This window comes from Bos javanicus, chromosome 2, assembly GCF_032452875.1.
Source record: "Bos javanicus breed banteng chromosome 2, ARS-OSU_banteng_1.0, whole genome shotgun sequence".
Taxonomy (NCBI): Eukaryota; Metazoa; Chordata; class Mammalia; order Artiodactyla; family Bovidae; genus Bos; species Bos javanicus.
Window position 1 is genome coordinate 126,355,938 of NC_083869.1, and position 19,242 is coordinate 126,375,179.

At 45.7% G+C, this 19,242-nt stretch overlaps 1 protein-coding gene and 1 long non-coding RNA gene across 6 annotated transcripts in view; one reads left to right on the forward strand and one right to left on the reverse strand.

Annotated features, from left to right (window-relative positions):
* ARID1A (AT-rich interaction domain 1A) overlaps positions 1–19,242 on the reverse strand; it is a 68,540-nt gene that overhangs the window by 18,897 nt on the left and 30,401 nt on the right. The gene's annotated exons all lie outside the window — the stretch shown is intronic.
* Positions 9,499–17,482, forward strand: LOC133232637 (uncharacterized). The gene is made up of 3 exons (XR_009731413.1): positions 9,499–9,708; positions 16,572–16,652; positions 17,239–17,482. It is a non-coding gene; the product is annotated as an uncharacterized LOC133232637 (long non-coding RNA).

The window sequence follows — 19,242 nt, forward strand, 5'->3', positions numbered from 1 at the left end:
GTTGGGAGTATTTCTGCTGAGTTTTGTGGGAACAAAGCTCGCCTTGAAGGCAAGGCAGGCAGGTAGGTGTACATTTGTCTGTGTTCAGCTCTCAGGGTGAGCTGAGATTTCAGAAAATGCTAGCTTTTCTATAAGAAGCAGACCCAGTACACCATAGCATGCTTTAAAAATGCAATTAGAATTAGTCCCAGCATGGACGAGAACTTAAGAAGCCCTCCTCTAGGTAACACCAAAGGGCCTCTTTCTTTTCAAAGGACTAAAGCATCTGGAGTTCTAAAGAGCCTTGGGTTCATCCCAACAGAGGATTCCTTCCACGTTGAGGGCTAAGCTGTCCCAGGACACCTGGCTTCTGAACCAAGAAGGGTAAACCCAAAGTGGCAGCAAGATGACAAGAGGAGCCAACTGTGTCGGCCAGAAAAGGCCTCGAAAGCCACTTGTTAAGCCCTGGTCTATAACAGAAACCACAGCCCAATGCTCTGTTTTAGGGACCATGAGCTTCCCTCGCATTCCTTCCTACTGTCTCCATTCTTTACCAAACCACCAGCTTCTAGTAATAAGAGCTACTTGCTTAGAGGAAAAAGAAATCAACATATTTTGGAACAGAACAAGAATCAACGGTCCAGCCATAAGACAAGAACTCTTCCAGTGGCCTTGAAAAATTATTTTAAACATTTCTGTCTTTAATTAAACAAGTAAAACATGAACAGTTTCATGGTAAAAATAGCTCAGATAGTACACATAAACTCAAAGTCCCCCTCTGTTCTCGTTTGGCTGCTTTCAATAGAGGCACCCTATTCCATTTGGTATATATCCTTGGACACCTTCTGAGGAACTGAGGAGGGGGAAAAAAATAAAGGATGTTCAACAACACTAATTATCAGGGAAAAGGAATTCAAACCATAACGAGCCTCATGTCTATTAGGATGGCTATTGACAAAAATAAAGAAACCCATTTTGGCAAGGATGTGGAAAAAAGGGAACCCTTGGGCACTGTTGGTGGGAATATAAACTGGTACAGCCACTACGGAAAACAGTATGAAGGTTCCTCAAAAAATGAGGAAAAAAAAAAAGGACTACCAAGTGATCCAGCTATTTCACTTCTGGATATTTATCCTAAGTAAACCAAAGCAATCACTTGAAAAGATACACATACTACCATGTTCACTGCAACATGGAAAAATTATTTCCAACAGCCAAAGCAGGAAAGCAACCTAACCCCAATGACAGATGAATAAATAAAGGAAATGTGGTGTGTACACACACAAGAATACTCAGTCATAAAGAAGAACGAAACCTTGCCATCTGTGACAACACGGACGGACCTGAGGGGCATTATGCTGAGTGAAGCAAGTCAGAGAAAGTAAGTACCATACGATATTACTTACATGTGGAATCTAAAATAAACAAAGCCAGCTCACGTTGGTTGGCTGTCAGAGGGGGAAGGAGAAATGAGAAGGGAGTCAACAGTACAAACTTCCAGTTATAAAATAAATAAGCCAAGGGGGTGTGATGTACAGCACGGTGACTAGAGTTAATAAAACTGTATATCTGACATCTTTCAAAAGTTCTCATCACAAGAAAAAAAATTCTGCAACTATATGTTAGTCACTCAGTGGTGTCCGACTCTTTGCGATCCCATGGACTACAGCTCTTCAGGCTCTTCGGTCCATGGCTTTTCCAGGCAAGAATACAGGAATGAGTAGCCATTCCCTTCTCCAGAGGATCTTCCCAACCCATGGATCGAACCTGGGTCTCCTGCGCTACAGGCAGACTCTTCACCGTCTGAGCCACCAGGAAGCCCTGTAAACTTTAGGGATGACGTTAACTAGACTTGCAGTACTCATTTTGCAACACATGCATATACTGAATCATTACATTATACACCTGAAATGAGTATTATGTTGTAAGTCAATTGTATCTCAATAAACAAAAATAAAAGGAAAAAACCCTACCAGCTCACCGACCACTGCTACAAGGTCAGAGTAAAGCCTGCAAATGCTCCTTCAGTTAGAGTGTGTTATAAATCAGGCTCTCCAGAGACACACAGGTGAGTGTCCTAGTGCAGCTGAGGGATCCCAGGGGCCTGGAGGCCTGTGCTGGCAACGTGGTGGCTTCCTTCACAGAGGCACTCTGAGGAGAGCTGTCAGTTTTGGTAAAGTGCCCTGAGGCTCCTCTGGAGAAAAAGTACTAAATAAACCACTTGTCAACAGCAGCCCACGTGGACTGGAATGCCTGGGCAGAGAATAATAGTAGGGAAAGAATCAGCATTAATCTTCTTATCTCTCTCATTTGATTGGTATGAGGCCAGTCCCTCAAAACTACCGTTGTCATCAGATGGCAAGTGGTCGGGGGAGGGGTTGATTAAAAAAAGAAATTTTTAAGAATCAGAATGTTGGACTCCCCTGGTGGCAGAGGGATAAGAATCCACCTGCTGATGCAGGGGACACGGGTTCAATCCCTGGTCCAGGAAGATTCCACATGCTGCAGAGCAACTAAGCCCCAGCACCACAGCTACTGAGCCCACACGCTAGAGCCCGTGCTCTGCAGCAAGAGAAGTCACTGCAATGAGAAGCCTGCACACCGCAACTAGAGAAAGCCCCCGCATAGTAACAAAGACCCAGTGCAACCAAGATAAATAAATTGAAAAAAAAAAAACAAACAAACCTAGAATGTTAGCACAGGAAAGAACTGAGCATTTATATGAATATTAATGATCATTTGAGCATCTATGATGCTTCAGACATTTTATGGAAGTGGAAGTGTTAGTCACTCAGTCATGTCTGACTCTGACTCTTTGTGACGCCATGGACCGTAGCCCACCAGGCTCCTCTGTCCATGGAATTCTCCAGGCAAGAATACTGGAGTGGGCGGCCATTCCCTTCTCCAGGGAATCTTCCCCATCCAGGGATCAAACTCGGGTCTCTCCTGCATTGCAGGCAGATTCTTTACCACCTGAGCCACGCTATGGAGTTCCTTAATTATCCACAATTCTCAGCTGTAGATACTAGTACCACTAATATGTTAAAAAGGAGTAAGTTGATTCTCCAGGAGACATGCCCAAGCCACCCACCAAGTAAATGACAGAAATTAAGACTTTGAACCCAGATCTGCTGAACCCCAAAGCCTGTGTTCTCTCTCCATTATGCTGTGATACCATAAAGACTGAGGAAAAAGCATCACAACCTTGAGTTAGGAGACTAAAGCTCTTGGTACTTATCAGTTGTGACCTCGGGCAAGCTAGCAACAAGCTAGGCTTCAGTTCTATCACTTAAAACGACAAGATGACTGGACAAATCTGAGTCTGTGATGCCCCTGGGGCATTTGCAAGAAACTCTACTGGCACCACATGGTCAGGGCCATATGGAAAATGCAATACCAGCAGCAGTACCCTGGAATAAGAGACACAACACAACAACACGCGGCAGTATAAGATGTAAGACACACCCATCAGCTCCAGCAGCTAATCACAGGAAAAGTTTTTATTGGGAAATGAGAGGGAGAGGTAAAGGCGGAAGACTCCAAAAGAGGGCTCCCCGCTCCATCTACATGGACACTGCTCTAAACTCCATGTCCTTTTATTGCACAGGACACACCTCTGCTTTCTACCCTACAAAAAGCCAGTTTTTCAGGTCTTTTGTTCTACAAAGAGCTGGATGTCTGGTTGTTGAGTCAGACCTCAATGTGCCTAACGAGTTCGACTTTCTACAACACTTAGCACACAAAGTCCAAACAATCCAAGCCCCTGTTCGCTCCTTCTGCTGGGCCACCTTTTAGCATTTCAGGACTCTGGGTCTCAGTTCTCCCAAGTCCACCCAACAGGTGCCTTCCAGGAGGACTGCTGAAAAGAACTACAGCAATGCCCTGTAAGTGGAAAGATCTCTTTTCCCAGCTCTGCTTTCCTCCAAGCACAATCCTGCTGAGAGACAGGAGGTGAGGATCAGCCCACTCAGTGCCCTGCCAGTTCCAAGGAAGCAGCAGGGCCAGGGAGAATTTCCTCACGTGTTTCCAACGTGTTTCATGCATTTTATTGCTCATCTACCATGCAGATCAAAAGCGCTGGAGCAGGTCCAACTATTTCACACAGAATCTCACACTCCAGGCTGGCTACAGCCCCGAAAGCCTTCGTTTCTTCACTTGAAATACTGCCCAATGTTATTTTGGGATATGACCTGATAGAGGAAGCCCATAGGGATTCCATGACGATAAGCGTTCCAGCTGTGATTGGTTGCCCAGCCCCAGCGAGTGCCAGCATGGGTTTGTCAGGCTCTGCTGACAAACAGAACTCAGCAGCTAACACCTTCTTTTCACACCACAACAAAACCATGCCCGAAAATCACACAGGCCATACCTCATTGGGGGTGTGGGGCGGGGGTTTGCTAGTGCTCTCGCAGGAAGACCTGCGAGTTCTAACATGAATCGGCTGCCTGACTGAGTACATTTTCAAGCAGAAAGATACCAGATCAGGGTTACAGAAGGGGGTTAAACAATCTCCCAACAGAGACTCACAAGGATGACATCAGTTCATTTTGCTGAGCAGATTAAACAACATCAATAAGGAAGTTTCATGGCAATGTTCAGTTCAGGGTTTTCTCAGAAATTTGGCTGAATCCTTGAGAAATGGAGCTTTTGTTAACCCCCCAGATGGAGTTCTCATATTCTTCACTTGTGAAGAGCTTTTGCCAAGCTGTGCTGACTACTGGCAGGGAAACCATCCACCCCAGGTAAATACTACACACACACTTGTAGTAAATGTGTATGTGCGCAAGCATGGGGTGCATGTGAATGTGGTAGGAACTTCACAACTCAGCCATACTCACTTGAATGACAAGTCCCGGATGAAAAAAGTCCAAATGCACAGACCGAAGAGACCAAATCTGCACTAGCACTCTGTCAGCCTAGCCTAACGGGCCCACGGCCACGGAGGGAGGCTGCTCCCAGGCTGGAGAATGGGAGGAAACCCTGAAGAACACAGAAGAGGCTGGGAAACCTAACCTTTGATGAAAGGCAGGTGGTAGGAAAGGAGGCAACAGTTTTGACAAACTTCAAGGAAAAGACAAACTTTAGGAATGACTTAAGACAAATAAGTTTTGGGGAGGCCTGATTTTTCATAAAGCCTTCTTTAAAGCAACATTTATATGTCAAGGATCAGAGGAAGAAGAGACTACCTCTATCAAACACCTCCCCCGCCCCAAATATTCAGTACAATGATTCTCTTTCTTTCCTTCAGTCTTTGCTAAATAGAAAGATGGGTGATCTGACCCACCCAGACTTGTTCCAATGAGGGGTCTTCGTCCAAGAGATTAAATGCCAACCCTCCCTAGAGAGCAGTGCTGGCTGAAATGCCAGGAACGAATCAACACACAGAAGAGGCTGCCTCTTACTCCCCAGTCAGGGTTTAAGCAGGCACTAAGGAAGAAACGGGCTTCCCGTGTGGCTCAACGGGTAAAGAATCGCCTGCAATGCAGGAGACCAGGGTTCGATCCCTGGGTTGGGAAGATCCCCTGGAGAAGGGAAGGGCTACCCACTCCAGTATTCTGGCCTGAAGAATTCCATGGACTGTATAGCCCATGGGGTCACAAAGAGTCGGGCACAACTGAGTGACTTTCACACTTCAAGGAAGAAGAAAGAAAAGACAAGGAGACTGGCACTATCCTACAGTTTGGGACCATCATCCTGCCTGGACTACATGCACTGTGGAAAAGCAGAAACCGCTCTGGGAAAGGCTCAGAGAACTCTTATTTCTTACCCCCTACCCCAAGTTTCCAAAAAAAAAAAAAAACAAACCCTCACCAAACTCCCTCTTCCCTTTTTCTACAGGTTATTACTCTGTGGACAATGAATAATTTCTTTCTGGTACCTTCTGACTGCCTGGTGGGGAATGCACAGTAGAGAAAAGGTCAGACTCTTCTTGTCTCCAGGACGCTTTTCAGGGCCCACCCACCTCCAAGAAGAGATCCCATACATGTACATGTTGAATTTCATAAAGAAAGCTCTGGGAGACCAAATCTCCAAATTCAAAGAATGTTAGAAAGAGGAGTAAAGCAAGATCCTTCATATCTTCCTCTTGAAGGGACTTAGAACTGACATGAATACATAACTCTCAGGTGTTCAACCCAAGGGTACCTGGCTGTCTCACACTTCATTCTCGCATCATTTTCTGGGGTAGGGATCATGCCCATTTTAGCAAAGAAGCAAGAAGCTCAGAAGTTAAATGACTTGCCCAAGGACAGAAAACTGTTAAACAGGAGAACTGGGTTTAAACCCATATTTCTGACTCCAAAGCCTGCACTCTTCCCACCATAAGGTGGGAGCTTGCCAACATCAATGGCTGGGCTCCATGCTCCACACAACACGAGGCAACAGCTTGTCTCCAGACATGCTGGGTGGTTAGCTACATGACTCTAAGAGGCTAACCTCACTCGGCATCACTTAGTTCTTTGCAGAAGAAAAGAGCAAAACCAGACAATTCAGCTCCCCAAGTCTACCATGCTGTGTGTCCCTCTCTTTCCTAGCCACTCTTCCTTACTAAACTTTCTTTCATGGTTATTTCAAGTCAGCCCTTTCACCTGTAACTTTCTTGATTTAAGCCTACTTTTTCTAAACTAAAGGGTATAGTACTTTTCCTCACCTCTGGGTCCTCAGAAGGGTACTTAATGGATGGAGCGGGGAAGAGAATGACTCAGAATCCGGGGAGATAAGCAGAAGTCCCATGAAAGTAGCTATGTGATCTCAGCCTGTGCTCCTGTGCCCTAACCCTACTATCAGGCACAAAGGTGGGGCTCAGAGAGAGAAGTCAACACATTCCTGGCCTCCAGGTGGCCTCATCTCAGATAACTTCAAAGCCCCACACTTTTTTCCTCACCCGGCCCTGTGACCACCCTTCCAAACTGCAGGACAATTGGGTCTTGCTGAGCAGCCCCAAACTACAACATGGGAAAGCTCCTTTCCAGGGGCATGAGCCAAGCAAGGTCCAACCCCCTGCCCACAGCCGTGCCCAACAATGGGGCAACAGAACGCGCCTTAACAGCACCGGGCAGCCCATTTCCCAGCCATCAGTGAGAATCGGGTGGGAAGACCAGTTGTGTGAAGTTGCACCACCAGTGCAGCGACTACAGACTAGAGTTGTTTTCTGCCTTGGGAACTTCAAAGACAAGAACAGCTTCGTGGGGGCAAAGCCTCCACAACCACAGTATAACTTCCCTGATCCCCCCTCCCTCCACAGACAAAGCCGAGTCCCTTCAAGATCCCCCAGAGCCAAAGTTCAGGACTGGTGGCACTATGCTCAATCTGCCCCTCTCCTCACTAGCCCGTGGGGTGAGAGCCTCCAATGTTACTACTAATGCCAGGCCCACAAAAGATAAAATGCTTGATAAATATTACTCAAAAGCATCCTCTTTAGATCCAATCTCTATTAGTCTCTCTCTCTTCTTTAACAGTCCTTCCCTCACCCCAACACTGTACCTTCACTCTAGACCTCCACAGTTGAAGGAGGGACTCGGGTGTTGTCATCAAGGGAACTGACTTTCCCGACTAAAACTGAGAAGTGTGATGCTGAAAGGACCTCGGCCGCCTGGTAAGAACTCTTGACAGAATTGTACTAAAGGGAGGAATGTCTGGAGAGGAGGCTGTTGGGAGGCAGGTCTCTGTGTCCCTGGAGAAATTTCCATCTAATTACAAAAATACAAGAACCCACTGTCCTAATCCACCTCAGCAGAATCTCTTGAGGTAGGTCTGACCCTTTGAGTGAAGGTTGAGGGCGCCGCTGAGGTGAAAAGAGGGGAGAAGAAAGAGTGCTGGGCTGCTGGCATTCCTACAGTGGGCACCCCTTCAGACAGCAGCTCAGCCATTGCAGCTGCCATTGATTTTCCAGGGGTTTATACTCTGCTCCCACAGATCTGCTCAGCTGGAGGCTGAATCACATTGAGCGCTTCTGCTCATCTCCCTGCACTGGCCCCTCCCCAAACCAGTCAAACAAACACCAAACACAATGTTAGCTGGCAACAGAGAGATGGTGCTCCCCACACACATCCCCACCCCCAGAAAAATCATAAACACCAGTTCAAGGGAACCAAAGCTACATGGGCAACCCACAAGACGCTGCCTGGGCCAACCCACAGACCCCAGAGAGCCTTTTAATCCACTGCCCAACATCCCCACAGAGATCTTTCTAAAGATGCAGACGTTCTACAGAAAAAAATCCAGGTTCCCAACTTGTGAAAACAACAGATGCTAGAACTCCCAGAGAGCGCTGATGGATTGAAACCCTGCTTTCTGGTTTGTCACAGACCCCACCAGGTCCGTATGATACCCATGTTACTACCTGAGCAGTCTTCTGACACACACCCCTCCCCCTACCAGGGTTTCTCACTTAGGCCAAGACAGAGAATGTCTTCTCTAGTCAAAAACCACCTCCTGGCCAAAAATGTACAGCGTGTTCTAAGGGTCACTAGCTAAGACTCAAATTTGAAAAAAAAAAAAAAAAAGAAACTAGGGCAGAGCTGGGTCTGAGTTAGAGCAGTCAAGACCGGTGCATATTTATGGAAAAGGGCTATTCTAATCCCAGCAGGAAAAGAGCACTGTAAAGCTAGAGAAGGCAAAGAAGTGAAGAACTCCCTACTTTCTCCAAGTCCTGCATTCCATCAGGAAGGCCAACCACACAGACCATGTTCCTTCATGGTCATCAGCTTGGATCCTTGAACTTGAGCAAGCAGACTAGGAAAAGGGGGGCAGGAAAATAACACAGAAAACACAGTAGAATTCTGGGTCTGAGAAGTGTAAGGGGGAGGGGTACTGCCTTAAGCTTCCACCTCCTTTGGCTGCTCCTCAGAAATATAGCAACCAGAAAACAAGGAGGATGCGATGTGCACCGGCGGGGAAGGTGAGCTTGGCACTGCGCTGAACACAGTGCAGACCGAGGTCTGGGGGGCTGGATGGCCTCCTTGGTTTGATATTTAAAGCTCTAAATGTGTATCTCCAGTGGTCTTCCTTACCATGACCTACAGGTCTAGATAAAATCCAAAAATTTAGAAGGAAGAAGTGGAACAAACAAATCTGAGTGGGAAATGGATAGACTCTTAAACCAGAAAAGACAGCCATCAACCCTGAAGGCCTTTAAAACCAAAAACACCAACTCTATATATAGGGAAAGACACGGTCAAGTCCTAAAGGTAGAAGACGAAGCAGGGGGAAGAGGAACGACGCGCACTCGTGACAGCAGTGCCTCTGCGCACAGGTCCTCGGACTACTGGAACTCGACTTCTCTCCTACCTTTCCCCCAACCATCAGGAGATCACCTTCTCGCATCTCGGTAAACAACATTCAGTGTTCTTCCCACATCAAAGCTGGAAGGGACAGATAAGCTGTCAGCTTACGCCTCCAATGCCCAGTTCCCACCTGCAACAAGGCGAGGTTTCTTAGCCCCCTTGGGAAAAGTCAAATGGCAAGCAAGCTAACAGTGTGGAGGTGAGCTCCACCTCAGGGCAATCAGAGATTACGTCACAATACCAGACAATTCCATGCTGACAGCAGGTGTGGAGGAGGAATAGGTTCTGGCTACCGAGGTAGACAGAACAAGAGATCAAGCAGTGGCCCCCAGAGGGACAGCCCTAGATCACATACCAGTTTCATCACAGCTTTCAGGTAGAACACCAAATATCTTAGAAATATGAGAAAAAGACAACAGAGCTGATTCTGTGCTAGATTTATCAGGTATGTTAACATAGCTCCACACCTATGGGCCCTCCCCTCTGGGCCCAGATTCTCACTCTGCTGCAGGGGGCCCTACTGGTTTCTGTAAAGACAGCATTGCTAGGCAAACTTTGTTCAAAAACCCCAAGATACCCCTCACCCTCTGCTGCTTCTCACCCTCTTCCCCAGAAAGACAAGACACAGCTTGGCAGTCCCACACCTAGGGGCTAGCTTTTGGATTCTGGTTGGTCTTCTTGAAGGAGGACAATGGCAGAACCAGGGTAGGTACCTCACTGAGGTCGTCTCCCAAACGGCTTTGCAGAAGGTTGTAAAAGCACCAACAGGAGAGAAGGGGAAGAGGAGATAAAGATGGAGGAAAGCCACTATCACCAAGGCAACTGAGTTCATCCATATGTTGACTCGGGAAATTCAAGAAATTCGAGCTTTTGAGGTTTCTTCCTTCCAGAATAAATGCTTCCTACATCTTCCTGGGGAGCAGACCCAAACCCAGAAGCTATAGTATCATTACCTTTGCCTAGAAGTTTCAATCTCACACCTCTCCATCCCACCTCCTTTCCTCTCTCCAAAGAGAAGAATACATGGAAGACAAAGTCTGTCTTTTTAATATGGCATTCTTCCTTCTCTTAAAGCTTTTTGCAGATCCTTTATAGGAGTTGGTCCTAATAGTAAAAGCAATGGGCTAGAAGTCAGGGAACCCCATGTTCTCAGTTACTGAATGACCTTGGGCAACTCCTATACCCTTTCTGGGCCTTAGGTTCTCGTATATGTAAAGTGTGGGGTGAAAGGGGACGATGGTGTTTGTGTTAGTGTGGTGAATATTCTGTGGAGTAGCTCATGCTGCCTCCACTCTGCTCTTTTCCTAACTGCAGAGGTTAAAAAGCTAAAAACTACATTTCCCAGAATCCCCCTGCAGATGCTTTTGGCTACAATTTAGGTTCTGCTAATTAGAATCAGACTCAAGATTAGATCAAAGTATGGCAGTGGCCATACTTCTGTCTCCTTCCCTTGTTTCTACAGGAGCATTTTGGTTTCATCTTCCAGTTAACTGGGCGCTAGTTCTGGTGGCTGCAGCTGCTGCTGCTTGATTCCAGCTTACCAATCCCTAGATAGCAGACGAAGAGCACGCAAGCTGATAGTGGCTCCCAAGAGGAAGTTCCCTTGGTGGGTCAAATCTAGGTCTAGATCCCGATTCCCAGAGGACAAGCCCAGAGGCACGCTCCCTCAATCCTTCGACCAATCTTCAAGCCCTATTTGCTATATTAAACCCTTCTCTATTAAACTACCTAGGGTTTAGTATGGCCTAGGTTCAGTGTAGAAACCACTGTCTCTGACATAATTTTGTCAGACGACACGAAGTGTAGTTGTGAAGATGAAAGAAATTATTCACAAAGCATATTCCCTAAGTCAGAATCTTCTGAGGAAAAATGGGCAAGATGGGGAAGCCTAGAACTTTAAAATACATTTGTCCAGGACAACTTCCTTCACTTCTTCCCTTTTTACCATCTTCCTGTACTTTCTCCCTCCCACTCTAAGCTCTGGGGGGGGGAGCTGAATGGCTCACAGAAGATGGAAGGCTGAGTCAGCACATGCTTTCCTTTCCATCCCTATATTCTCTGCAAGCTTTTACTCTGCTGAGGGTAGCATTACCTGCCCAACCCCAAATAAGTATTCTCTGGGCTTGGGCTAGAGAGGGCACCAACTGTCTTCCTCAGAAGCAGGAAATATGTTTACATAATCCAGGGGGTAAAGAACCAGGGCACAGCCCTGCACAGCTAATGACCAAAGACACGTTTGGCCCATACAAGATCCTAGTTTATCTTCTTATACCAATTTCTGGTTGAAGTAACAAACCACCAGCTTCCTGTAGCAGGAGTGGGGACAAACTGAAAAAACAAGGTCAAATTCAAGTGGCATGCTTGGTGGGACGGGGTATTTCCCACCAGTCGTCAGCAATGTTAACTAAGCCCAGGAGCCATCACACTAGAGGTGAGGCTCGGTTAGTTTTCAGAATGAAGTTTTCTGAAGAAAACAAAAGGTTCCAGCAAGAGGAATCTGTGTGAGACACACAGGCAGGAAGCAGAGCTGAGCCACCAGCAACTAGAATAGAAACAGGAAACGGGCCCAGGAACAAGCATACAGTAATCTGCTGCAAGCAGCACCGGCTCCGGCAGGCACCAGGCAGTGTCAGGGTCGGAGCAGCGTGACTAAGATGGAGAAGCAGATTGGCTGGTCTGCCAGAGCACAGGCACTCTAGAGAAGGGATGGCTACCTGCACAGGGTACATGCTGCTCTGAGCACTCTGGGCAGATGTGACAGAGCGGGTGGGGATTTCCTTTTTGAGACTTTGTAAGAGCACCTGGGTTACAATTCAAGGGGACCGAGCACAGATACACAGTCAGATATAAAGAAAACAGGTCACCGACCTCAGAATGGCTCAGCTTCTCTGGGTACCAAAATTGCTAGTGACATTTCAGTTATCCCTTAAAAAAAATAAGCCATCAAAAACCTAGGCAAAGACTGTTGGTCCTGCCTCCTCTTACCATGAAATGTAACAAAAGGGAACATAGTGTAAAACTTAAATCCTTCAAACATTCCAGTTTATTAAGCTTTTAGAGAATTTCTGTCACCTCTCCTACCCCTCACCAATAAACCTAGACAATGAAAAGCAGGTCCCCAAGCTCAGGCAGGTCAACAAAGGTTTACTAAGATTTGCCTAACACAGGTATTAGACACAGGTCTGAATGCTCAAGCAGAAGCACCAGCATAATGCTACACCAACATGAAGAAAATGGGAAGAAGTCCCAGAGAAGGTATTTCACAGCTAGGTTTTGAAGCCAAAGTAGAACTTTGTTGGACATTTAAAAAAAAAAAAAAAAAAAAAGGTGGTGGGGGAAGAGTAATAGAGATGACACACACCTTAAGCCAAAGGACAACAGCTCTGTGAGGACCGGGAGCTGTGAGGAGCTTCAAGGCGCCCCCGAGTGGCCAGAGATGAGGCTGTGAGGCATGCTGGGAGTGGCGGATGGCCCCATAATAGGTTCTGGGCTGTAGGTACAGGGAGCCAGGGCTCCCAGAGCACACACAAAACAACTAGTTTACTAGACGTGGTAACATTTATTAGAGGAGACCGGTGGGCTACAGTCCATGGGGTCACAAAAAGCTGGACAAGATTGAGCATGCTTGCATGTGTGCGCACGCACGCACACACACACACACACACACACACACACACGCACAGCTTCTGGCAAGGTATTTCACTTACAAATTTTACTCAGCTTTCAGGGTCTAACTCTTCCTTGCTCCAGAACCATAAGACACATGAACCAATAAAGCTGGTGTAGGGCCCAAGAATCTGCATTTCTCACAAGCCCCCAGGTAATGTCTGTGCTGCTTGATAATGGACCACATTTTCCTCAGAAACAAGGATCTGACTGATTAAAGTTTCACCATTAATCAGAACACTGTTTAAGAAAAAAGGCACAGAACAGAGCTTGCTCCCATACAATACTAGGGAACCAAAGAACCATTCTTGTCAACTTTTCATTGTTGGAGCTGATGCCCTGCTTGGTGAACTCCTTCAGCAGGCCTGACCTATAGATTTAACCACCTTCCCTCTTCCACTTCCTCCCTGCCCCTTCAGTTCACAACTCATCTATGCTTCCATCACAGGGAGGGTTTGGGGGAAGAAAGGGAAATGGATGTCCATTTACACTCCTCCTTTTACGACAAATCTAGTAAATGAAAAAAAAAAAAATCTAGTAAATGATAAATGACAAAGGGTTGAGACTTTTGGCTAAATATTAAAAGAGAATTAGATTGTCCATGCCTTTCCTTTGCTGGGCGGGATGCTAAAGGAAATATTTCATCTAAATTATCAGAGAAAACTGAATTCAAATTCTAACTCCAACCCTTAGTTTCCTATGTAAAATAGAAGTGATTATTAAACTTAGTACATTTCAATTCCTGCTCTTCCAGGAGGATTCACTATGGCTGAAGATCCTTTCCTGGCCTCACACCTGTCCTTTAAGATTCAGATTCTATAAGAGTTCCTTTCCATTTTCTCATTCCAGATCACTATAACCCAAGCTCTCATGATACGAGAACATCACAGTAGTAAAGCTTGAGTGTGAATAGGTACCCTGTTGTTAAGTAGAAATATAAAGGAGGGCTTGGAAACTCAAGCTATAAAAGAACACCTTTCGATAATTTAACAGACATTAAAAATCCTATTTCTACTTACTTCACTCCTGGTATCAACAACTTTCACTCCTGTCCAACCAGTGCAAGCAAGTATGGTCTAGATCTTCAATAGCAGCCTCTAAGACTTTTTCAGGCAAGGATATAGTGTCCCTTTTAAGCTAACCCAGTGCCCTTGATTCCCTTCTCTTGTTAATTCCTGGAGGATGTGCCTGTTTATATCTTCCTAACACTCTGGCTGTCCAAGGGACTCTCAAGAATCTTCTCTAACACCACAGCTCAAAAGCATCAATTCTTCAGCACTCAGCTTTCTTTATGGTCCAACTCTCATATCCACACATGACTACTGGAAAAACCATAGCTTTGACTATATGGACCTTTGTCAATAAAGTAGTATCTCTGCTTTTTATTATGCTAAGTTTGTCATAGCTTTTCTTCCAAGGAGCAAGTGTCTTTTAATTTCATGGCTGCAGTCACCATCTGCAGTGGTTTTGGAGCCCAAGAAATAAAATCTCTCACTGTTTCCATTGTTTCCCCATCTATTTGCCATGAAGTGATGGGACCGGATGGCATGATCTTAGTTTTCTGAATGTTGAGTTTTAAGCCAGCAATTTCACTCTCTTTCACTTTCATCAAGAGGCTCTTGATGTGGTGTCGGAGAAGACTCTTGAGAGTCCCCTGGACTGCGAGGAGATCAAACTAGTCAATCCTAAAGGAAATCAGTCCTGAATATTCATTGGAAAGACAGATGCTGTAGCTGAAGCTCCAATCCTTTGGCCACCTGATGCGAAGAAATGACTCACTGGAAAAGACCCTGATACTGGGAAATACTAAAGGCAAGAGGAGAAGGGGATGACAGAGGATGAGACGGTTGGATGGCATCACCGACCCGATGGATATGAGTTTGAGCAAGCTCCAGGAGTCGGTGATGGACAGGGAAGCCTGGCGTGCTGCAGTCCATGGGGTCGCAGAGTCAGACATGACTGAGTGACTGAACTGCACACTCCAGCAGCGACTTCACTATTTTGTACCCTATCTGCTTTATACACATAAGAATCTTGAGATGAAGCTGAGGAATTTGGGCCGATTCAGCTGACTCCTCCCAACATGCCTTTCAAGAGTCCTCTTCACCTTTACACCCTTCCCTTACTCATTTCCTTCCCTCCAGCTTCAGAAATCAGGGCCTCTCCCTAACTTAGAAGGATCCCAATAAACTGCTTCATGACAAATTCAACTTTACATTCCTTGACAATACATTAGATGCAGACCATCTTTGTCCCTTTCCTTGGCTTCCAGAAATATGACACAACCCTGGGCCCCCTCCAACCTTTCCAGTTATGTGCTGGGCACTTCTACTCAGTGACCCAAGCACAGTCCAGCACGCCATCTGACTCCTCGCTCCATGCTGCATGGCCGGGGAGGTTAACTATTAACCACTATGCAGATAACTCTCAAACTCTATCCAGACTCAGCTCTTACCTGAGTTTCAGCCTCCTAAATTCCAACTAGTAATGAAGCATCCATTTTTAGACATCTCATTGTATGGAACTTAACTTCTCCTCAAAGGTGAGTTTCCCTATTAACCTTCTATTTTTGTCAATGAGAGCCCCACCCTCCCCAAACCTGGTATATCAAGATTGTTATATTTTCCAGCCAGTAGAATCCACTTGTTCCCAGTTCTATAGATTCTTTCCTGAGCGCCTCACAACTAAGACTAGGTAGCTACGTAAATGAGGCTGAAGAGCAGAACTCCACTGAACGCTAGAATTATTTCAATAGTTTAACTCATCCCCTTGCTTGCAGACTACCACCTTTCCAAACCATACTACACACCAGTGGATCATTTTTGTTAAAACATTAGCTTCATCATGTTATTGCCCTAATTACGTATCTGCAGGCCTATGAGATCAGATCCAAGTGGCTTACTTATCGTACCAGGGCTCCAGCCCCTGTGATCTAGCTTTCCTTCCTGTTCCTGCCCACCTCAGGAAGCCTGATCCTGACCAGCCCCCCAGAAGTCATCCACACTGCACCCCACCCCCACCGAGCCTCAGCCCAGCACTTTTCCTTTCCACCCCACCCAAGACACCCGTATCTAGTTCATTCTAATTGAATTTCTGCCGTGATGTCCCCTCTACAACTTTATTTTCTTATGCTTATTTTTAATTGATTGATGATTACTTTACAATATTGGTTTCTTTCATACATCAGCATGAATTAACCGCAGGTGTACACACGTTCCCTCCCTCATAAATCTCCCTCCCACTCTACTCTTTAGACATAAATGGATCACTGATTTCACCAAACCCTGATAGCACTCACTGTAACATTCAGGCACACATTCTTCTATTTTACCAATGAAACAGAGGAGGATCCCTGAGGGTTACAACCATATCGTAGTCAGAATCACCCACTTAAGAGTTCAGGTTACCTCGTAAGTCATAGGAGTTCAACCCTTCCCTGATGCGTCTAGGCCTTCTATACAACAACCAGAGCAAATGGGGCGCCAGAATTTACTCCAGAGACAGGCAGTTTACCTACTTTTCTTTCTGAAATATCCTCAATCCTCCAGATCACAAAGGAATCTGTATGTCACACTTGGGCTTAGACCTATAGGAATCAAGTAGTCAGAGGTAGTGTAACTTGTGAAGTTTGATTTTTTTAAGATAACCACCCTGGTGATTATGTTGAAGATGGACTTGGAAAGAAAAGAAACAGCTCAGGACTCTGCAACAAACAAACACCAGGTAAGAGATAATGGGAGCCCAACAGAAAGGCAATGAGGAAGGACAAGGGATCCAGTGATGAGTGCCAGAGAGCAAAGAGTCCCCAGGGTGGAGCTGGCAACGCAAGAGGTGCCCTAACACAGGAATAAACTGCAGGGGTCCCAGCTGCAGGCAGTCGGGTCAGTCGGGTCTCTCCCAGGTCTCTCTTCCTTCACCCATTTTCAACCCAGTCTTCCCTTCAGATCAAGAGTCAAACTACAGCGTAAGTCACCACTATTACTCACGTTGCCATTGTGGCTTCCCAGCCCAGTAGTTTTTTCTTCCCTTTTTAAAGGACCACCAAAGCTCACTGCTATTCATTCAAGTATGGTCTTAAGAGCTACAGCACCACTCGAGAGTTTGCTAGAAATGCAAATTCTTGGGTTCTACCCCACAACTACTGAATCAGAATCTCTGGCTGGATGTCAGTAATCTGTGTTTTAATTAATCTCCAGATGATTCCTAATGCATGCCTAAGTTTGAGAAGCAGTGATATAGCTAACTTCCCCAGATCAAAGCTTTTAATCCTATATCCATTTTGCACCACTAAATGGAAACTCTATTCCAGGTACACTTGCAAGACTAACATGTAAATTTACAAATGTGCCTCAGTAAGAAAAACTCGGGAAGCCATCATTACTCTTAAGGAAACCACATACACTTGAATGAATCACTTAAACAGAAGCTTTTCAAGACGCAACTATTCCAAGTCATTCTCAGAAATGACTATAATCAAAAGTCAGAAACCAATTTTCAGATGAGTCCCTTACAGATTTCGCCCCTAAATAAAGAAAACTAAAGACTTAATGAAACACCATGAGATTTGCTCACCTACCCCTTACAAGAACATTTTTTTTTTTTTGGGCGGGCCGGGAGCCGCACTGTGTGGCATGTGGGATCTTATGTTTTCCTGACCAGCGACTGAACCTGTGCCCCCTGCAATGGAAGTGTGGATTCTAGACCCTGGACTACAGCAGGGAAGTCCCAGGAACCTTCTTAACATGGGGTGAAGTGAGACTATTTCACAAGATGATGACAAATTCTAACCCCACTTCTTCCTAAGGCCACTGTCAGGAAGCACAAATAAATTAATTCATCCTCTAAAATGAAGTTTGGGCGGTCCCATAACAGTCTGTGATGACTGTCTTGCACTAGCAGGGAAAACAACAATTTGGTAATATGGTCAAGTCGTACCCTGTCAGTCATACACTTTTTGGATGAGCAATGAATCTGCTCAGGTGTACCTATTCGATGAGTTGGAACTATTATATGACAAGCTCTATAACAGCAATGAGCAAGACAGAGCAAGTCTGACCCTCAGTGAGCTTGAAGTAAGTAACAGAAATTACCCTTGAGATGAGCACTGACGAGAAGCATGGTGCTGAGCCGGTCTGCTGTAGTCGAGGAACCCGACACAGTGTGGACTTGAGAGGATGTCTACCAGGGCTGCCAACCAGAAGCACCCGCACAGCTTCTCGCAGGCCAACGCCCAAGCCGTACCCCGCGCCAAACAAACCAGAATTCTGTGAACCCTGGCCATGGGTTTTAAAAATCATTTGTTCCCCCAGGTAATTCTAACATGCAGGCAAGGTAGAGAACTACTGGTCTTGGGTATGGTGAGACACGGTTTGGGGTACAGAGGTCACTAAGACAATGCCTGCCCTCCAGGAGATTTCTATCTAGTGGGAAAGACCCAACAACCCAGAGGTATTAGCAAAATGCTCTAGCAACACGGAGCAAAAAACCCTCAGATCCAGCATGATGCTTCTCTGGGCACAGGATGGGGAAGTGATCACAATGGATTATATAAGGTGCTTTTACCTGTGGCAGCAAGGTTTGGCTCAGGCACCTAATTATTCTTTATACCTTTTCATACATCTTAAATATTGCAGGCTTTTAAAAAAGTAAAAATAAAAAATGCCTTTAGTCAGTGAAGGCAACATGGAAATTATTTAAGCTGAATTTTGAAGCTTAAGGGGTTTTCTGAGGAAATGATTCTGAAGATGTAGTCTGAAATATAAACAGAAAAAGTCAGAAGGAAAAGTACCTTAGGCAAAGGGAAGACTGTACGCAAGAGCTGGAAGTGGAAAAGGCATGGGGCCCCACAGAAACTGAGAGAAGGCAGAAAGCAAAAAAAAGGATGAAGCAGAGGTTCTTAGGGGCTTCCCTGGTGGCTCAGACAGTAAAGAATCCACCTGCAATGCAGGAGACCTGGGTTCGATCCCTGGGTTGGGAAGATCCCTTGGAGGAGGGCAAGGCAACCCACTCCAGTATTCTTGCTTGGAGAACCCCCATAGACAGAGGAGCCTGGTGGGCTACAGTCCAGGGGGGTTGCAAAGTGTCAGACACCACTGAGTGACTAAGTACACACACAAAGGTTCTGAGAGTGCCATTCTTGGTCTAGCAGCATCCAAAATTTGTTAGAAATGCAAATTCTCAGGTCTCACTCCAGACTTACTAAATCAGAAAGAGGTGGGGAGGCGGGGTGGATTTTGGATTTTATTCTTAATCAAAAAAAATTGAGAGGTTTTAAATAGAGGAATAACATAATCAGGATAACAGTAACTAAATG